Here is a 6,112-nt window from a genome sequence, read left to right as displayed (position 1 = left end):
TCCATCGGTGGGTCGACCCGTGGGTTCTATAGAGGACGGTAACGGCTTTCTACTAACTGTGACTCGTTCTGTGTCTCGTTCGTGTCAGGTACTCTGGGTCCCGTGTCTGAGACGTGTCCCTCCCTGTCTCCCTTCAACAAGGGCGCCGCCTTCTGCGATCGTTGTTGACATACTCCTACATCGCCACGCCTGTAAACCCGTGAGCCATCCCGGCGGGTTCCTCAATAACGCTACCCCCTGCAGCCTCTTGTGAGCCGAACTCCGCGGACCACCTCGGCGGTTTGCTACAATGACGATGCCTTCTGTGGTCGCTGTCTACAAGTTCCCCTGCCAAACACCTTCGGTTCGGCGTGCCGCCGCGGTAGACTTTGTGATCGCTTTGCCTTCCCCAGCCGCTTGTCATGTTTTTTTTTTTTTTTTTTGCGGACCGTCCCAGCCGCTTTTCTACAAGCGCCCCGCCTTCCGCGGTCACTGTTTATATGCTCCTAATCAAAGCCTTAAGTTCGGTGTGCCGCCGCGGCGGGCTTCCTACGCGCACTGCCTTCCGCGGCCGCTTGTCATGCATTCGTGCCTCCCTTAGTGGACCGCCGCTGCGGGTTTTCTACAAGCGCCCCGCCTTCCGCGGTCGCTGTCTATATGCTCCATAATCAAAGCCTTAAGTTCGACGTGCCGCCGCGGCGGGCTTCTAACGCGCACTGCCTTCCGCGGCCGCTTGTCATGCATTCGTGCCTCCCTTAGCGGACCGTCGCTGCGGCTTTTCTACAAGCGCCCCGCCTTCCGCGGTCGCTGTCTATATGCTCCATAATCAAAGCCTTAAGTTCGACGTGCCACCGCGGCGAGCTTCCTACGCGCACTGCCTTCGGCAGCCGCTTGTCATGCATTCGTGCCTCCCTTAGTGGACCGCCGCAGCGGGTTTTCTACAAGCGCCCCGCCTTCCGCGGTCGTTGTCTATATGCTCCATAATCAAAGCCTGAAGTTCGGCGTGCCGCCGCGGCGAGCTTCTTACGCGCACTGCCTGCCGCAGCCGCTTGTCATGCATTCGTGCCTCCCTTAGCGGGCCGCCGCAGCGGCTTTTCTACAAGGGCCCCGCCTTCCGCAGTCGCTGTCTTTATGTTCCATAATCAAATCCTTAAGTTCGACGTACCGCCGCGGCGGGTTTCCTACGCGCACTGCCTTCCGCGGCCGCTTGTCATGCATTCGTGCCTCCCTTAGCGGACCGCCGCAGCGGCTTTTCTACAAGCGCCCCGCCTTCCGCGGTCGCTGTCTATATGCTCCATAATCAAAGCCTTCAGTTCGGCGTGCCGCCGCAGCGGGCTTCCTATGCGCACTGCCTTCTGCAGCCGCTTGTCATGCATTCGTGCCTCCCTTAGCGGGCCGCCGCAGCGGATTTCCTACAGGGGCCCGGCTTCCGCGGTCGCTGTCTTTATGTTCCTAAATCAATTCCTTAAGTTCGACGTACCGCCGCGGCGGGCTTCCTACGCGCACTGCCTTCCGCGGCCACTTGTCATGCATTCGTGCCTCTCTTAGCGGACCGCCGCGGCGGATTTTCTACAAGCGCCCCGCCTTCCGCGGTCGCTGTCTATATGCTCCATAAGTCACGCCTTCAGTTTGGCGTGCCGCCGCGGCGGGCTTCCTATGCGCACTGCCTTCTGCAGCCGCTTGTCATGCATTCGTGCCTCCCTTAGCGGGCCGCCGCAGCGGATTTCCTACAGGGGCCCGGCTTCCGCGGTCGCTGTCTTTATGTTCCTAAATCAATTCCTTAAGTTCGACGTACCGCCGCGGTGGGCTTCCTACGCGCACTGCCTTCCGCGGCCACTTGTCATGCATTCGTGCCTCTCTTAGCGGACCGCCGCAGCGGATTTTCTACAAGCGCCCCGCCTTCCGCGGTCGCTGTCTGTATGCTCCTAAGTCAACGCCTTCAGTTTGGCGTGTCGCCGCAGCGGGCTTCCTAAGCGCACTGTCTTCCGCAGCTGCTTGTCGTGCATTTGCAGCGGCTTTTCTACAGGCGCCCCGCCTTCCGCGGTCGCTGTCTATATGCTCCTAAATCAACGCCTTAATTTCGACGTGCCGCCGCGGCGGGCTTCCTACGCGCACTGCCTTCCGCAGTCACTTGTCATGCATTTGTGCCGCACTTAGCGGACCGCCGCAGCGGCTTTTCTACAAGCGCCCCGCCTTCCGCGGTCGCTGTCTATATGCTCCTAAATCCACGCCTTAATTTCGGCGTGCCGCCGCGGCGGGCTTCCCACGCGCACTGCCTTCCGCAGTCACTTGTCATGCATTTGTGCCGCACTTAGCGGACCGCCGCAGCGGCTTTTCTACAAGCGCCCCGCCTTCCGCGGTCGCTGTCTATATGCTCCTAAATCAACGCCTTAATTTCGGCGTGCCGCCGCGGCGGGCTTCCTACGCGTACTGCCTTCCGCAGCCGCTTGTCATGCATTTGTGCCGCACTTAGCGGACCGCCGCAGCGGCTTTTCTACAAGCGCCCCGCCTTCCGCGGTCGCTGTCTATATGCTCCTAAATCCACGCCTTAATTTCGGCGTGCCGCCGCGGCGGGCTTCCTACGCGCACTGCCTTCCGCAGCCACTTGTCATGCATTTGTGCCGCACTTAGCGGACCGCCGCAGCGGCTTTTCTACAAGCGCCCCGCCTTCCGCGGTCGCTGTCTATATGCTCCTAAATCCACGCCTTAATTTCGGCGTGCCGCCGCGGCGGGCTTCCTACGCGCACTGCCTTCCGCAGCCGCTTGTCATGCATTTGTGCCGCACTTAGCGGACCGCCGCAGCGGCTTTTCTACAAGCGCCCCGCCTTCCGCGGTCGCTGTCTATATGCTCCTAAATCCACGCCTTAATTTCGGCGTGCCGCCGCGGCGGGCTTCCTACGCGCATTGCCTTCCGCAGCCGCTTGTCATGCATTTGTGCCGCACTTAGCGGACCGCCGCAGCGGCTTTTCTACAAGCACCCCGCCTTCCGCGGTCGCTGTCTACATGCTCCTAAGTCAACGCCTTAATTTCGGCGTGCCGCCGCGGCGGGCTTCCTACGCGCACTGCCTTCCGCAGCCGCTTGTCATGCATTTGTGCCGCACTTAGCGGACCGCCGCAGCGGCTTTTCTACAAGCGCCCCGCCTTCCGTGGTCGCTGTCTATATGCTCCTAAGTCAACGCCTTAATTTCGGCGTGCCGCCGCGGCATGCTTCCTACGCGCACTGCCTTCCGCAGCCGCTTGTCATGCATTTGTGCCGCACTTAGCGGACCGCCGCAGCGGCTTTTCTACAAGCGCCCCGCCTTCCGCGGTCGCTGTCTATATGCTCCTAAGTCAACGCCTTAATTTCGGCGTGCCGCCGCGGTGGGCTTCCTACGTGCACTGCCTTCCGCAGCCGCTTGTCATGCATTTGTGCCGCACTTAGCGGACCGCCGCAGCGGCTTTTCTACAAGCGCCCCGCCTTCCGCGGTCGCTGTCTATATGCTCCTAAATCAACGCCTTAATTTCGGCGTGCCGCCGCGGCGGGCTTCCTACGCGCACTGCCTTCCGCAGCCGCTTGTCATGCATTTGTGCCGCACTTAGCGGACCGCCGCAGCGGCTTTTCTACAAGCGCCCCGCCTTCCGCGGTCGCTGTCTATATGCTCCTAAGTCAATGCCTTCAGTTTGGCGTGCCGCCGCGGCGGGCTTCCTACGTGCACTGCCTTCCGCAGCCGCTTGTCATGCATTTGTGCCGCACTTAGCGGACCGCCGCAGCGGCTTTATGATGTAGCTGTAGCCCGTCCGCGCGTCCGAAGACTCCGGGTCAGTCCACGAGTCTTGACTTCGACTTTCGTATGCTTGCAGACTTCTTGAAGCCATCCTGTCGGCCTGTTTTGCTCTTTGTCCTTTACGCATTCACACGTTGGGTATCTGTTCTGTTGGTAGGTATCTTTCACCGGGCTGTCCGGCGACTCGCGAGGATAACAGGGTAAATCCGGCGAACTCAAGGCAAAGAACGCCAACTAAGTCACTCGCGACCATTGCCAACCAAGAGCTGCTCTCGGCAAAACGGTCTCCTAGCTGAAGCCTAGCCAACTGTGGGAGGCCGAAATAACACTCCCTTTCCTACTAACCGACGGACCTCGCGAACCCAATTAGAATTCACCCCGCCCACCGACAAGCAACAGGACCCACTATTCAGGAGCCTCCACTCAAGGCCGAACCAACCCAACCACCCGCGCGGTGTTCGCGCGCTTCACTTACTTGCATGGATGTCGTCGTCCCGCAATGTTGATCCGCGCGCCGCCGTTGTTGTTGTCAGCTCATATATATAAGAGACGGCGTACTATTGTAGGCAAAACAAAAGATAAAGGCAATCGAAGATCGCTCGTCAAGCGACTTGCGACCTCGACTTTTTCTAGTCTTTCTCGTCGTCTATTTTCTGTAATCCGTCTTAATAAAGCTTAGTTGGTACCTGTTGTCTGACTCTGCGTTCTGTGCTGGAATGGCCAAAACTTGGACTGTCTCGTCCTGGTGTCATATCCGTGGTTGGCATAGGGCCCTCCGTACTTCTGTATTTGGCAGTACTCCGCGAATCACAGGAATATCACATGCATTGTTTTTTTATTAGTATAAAAAGATTAAATTATTTTAAAGAATACATTGCCCCGCAACGGATAAACAACTTAACGAGGATGAATTGCGTAAAAGGATCATCGCCGGAGGTCCCAATGCGTTGGTGGCGCACGAAATCATAATGATGCAAACGCTCAAGCCAAAGGAAGAGGAGCTAAAGTCAAAGGACGAGCTCATCGCTCGACTAAGGTATCTGCAAGATGAATATCCTGGTCATCATTCCAACAGCTGCCTGGGAATGCTGTGGATGAGAGCTCCAGGGCCCAAATAGGCATCATCCATTCCCTGTGCCCTGGCCTTGGCGTTCTGCACCTCGTAGAAGCTCTGAATCGCCTCGTGAACCGCATCAGTGTCGCCACCCAATGAGTGCTCCTTACATGGGATCACAAACCAGCAGTGGTGCATGGGTGGAATCTAAAGAACCCTGCACATGGTGTGGGTAACACCGCCCATCTGGCTGCAGCAACATGCATGTGCCAAGAGAGAACCCACGTGAGCATGCTGATGCTGGCTTCTTGGCTCCGAATGACGGTCTGTGCATCCTTGAGCTCCTTTGCCATCCTGGTGACAACTGTCTGGAACTGGGTCTCCTTATGCTCCTCCAACAGGCACATGATATGGATCTGGACCTCCTTTACAGCCAGTTTTTCAGCACCCCCTTTTTGGGCGGGGCCCCAGCATGAAGCGCCCAGGGTGGTCCCGACCTGTAGGATTGCCTGTAACAGCCATCTCTTACCTTAGGCATTTTAGCGGAAGACTTGAGATGTAAGGCCGTGGAAGAGGAGGGTCTCGACCACGATTGACGGCTCAGCGTTAGACATGAGAAAAGACACAGGAAGTCAGCAAGGTCTTGAACCCTGAACACTAGTATAGTGATACAGAAGTGTCTGGCCGAAGCACTTCACCTGGGTGGTTAAATGCGGCCCACCTGCTGCCATCTCCATTCCTGGAGTCTTGGTGTCGTACACTAGGTTGTGATAGCGCAACAGAAAGTGAGTTCATACAGTTAACGAGTATGGTTCATAACTACGGGACCGTACCGTTACTGTGATTAAGCATTAATAGCTTTCTAAGGTAAATGTAGCTTGCTTAGGGTTGGCAAAATCTTTAGATGGAAAAAGTATCTAATTAGAAATCTAATTAGATACCTAATCTAATTAGGTAAATCTTTAGATGGGCAAACGGAAAACTGCCTAAACGGTGGAATTTTGACCTGAAATTTTGCACACGATGCGGCTTTATCTTTTCCTGGATTTTCCAATTATTTTTTGGGCCGCTCGACACTGGGAACACGGCGAACCCCTATGGGCGCTCTACAGACGCGTGTCGGATGGCGCCAGGGGGTGTAATTAGGCGCCCTGCGGCCCAACCGTCGGCCCAACTGCAAACGGAACCACCAAAGTACACGTGCCGACATGCGGGACACGCCCGCATTGGGATGCAAAGCTGTCGGGCTCTGTTCTGTCGCCCTCGCCATTGAACACACCGTCGGGCCTCTCAGCAAGCTGGATGTGCGTGTCCG

Source organism: Volvox carteri (genome assembly GCF_000143455.1).
Source record: "Volvox carteri f. nagariensis unplaced genomic scaffold VOLCAscaffold_77, whole genome shotgun sequence".
In the NCBI taxonomy this organism is placed as follows: domain Eukaryota; kingdom Viridiplantae; phylum Chlorophyta; class Chlorophyceae; order Chlamydomonadales; family Volvocaceae; genus Volvox; species Volvox carteri.
Note: the sequence above shows the minus strand (reverse complement) of the source record.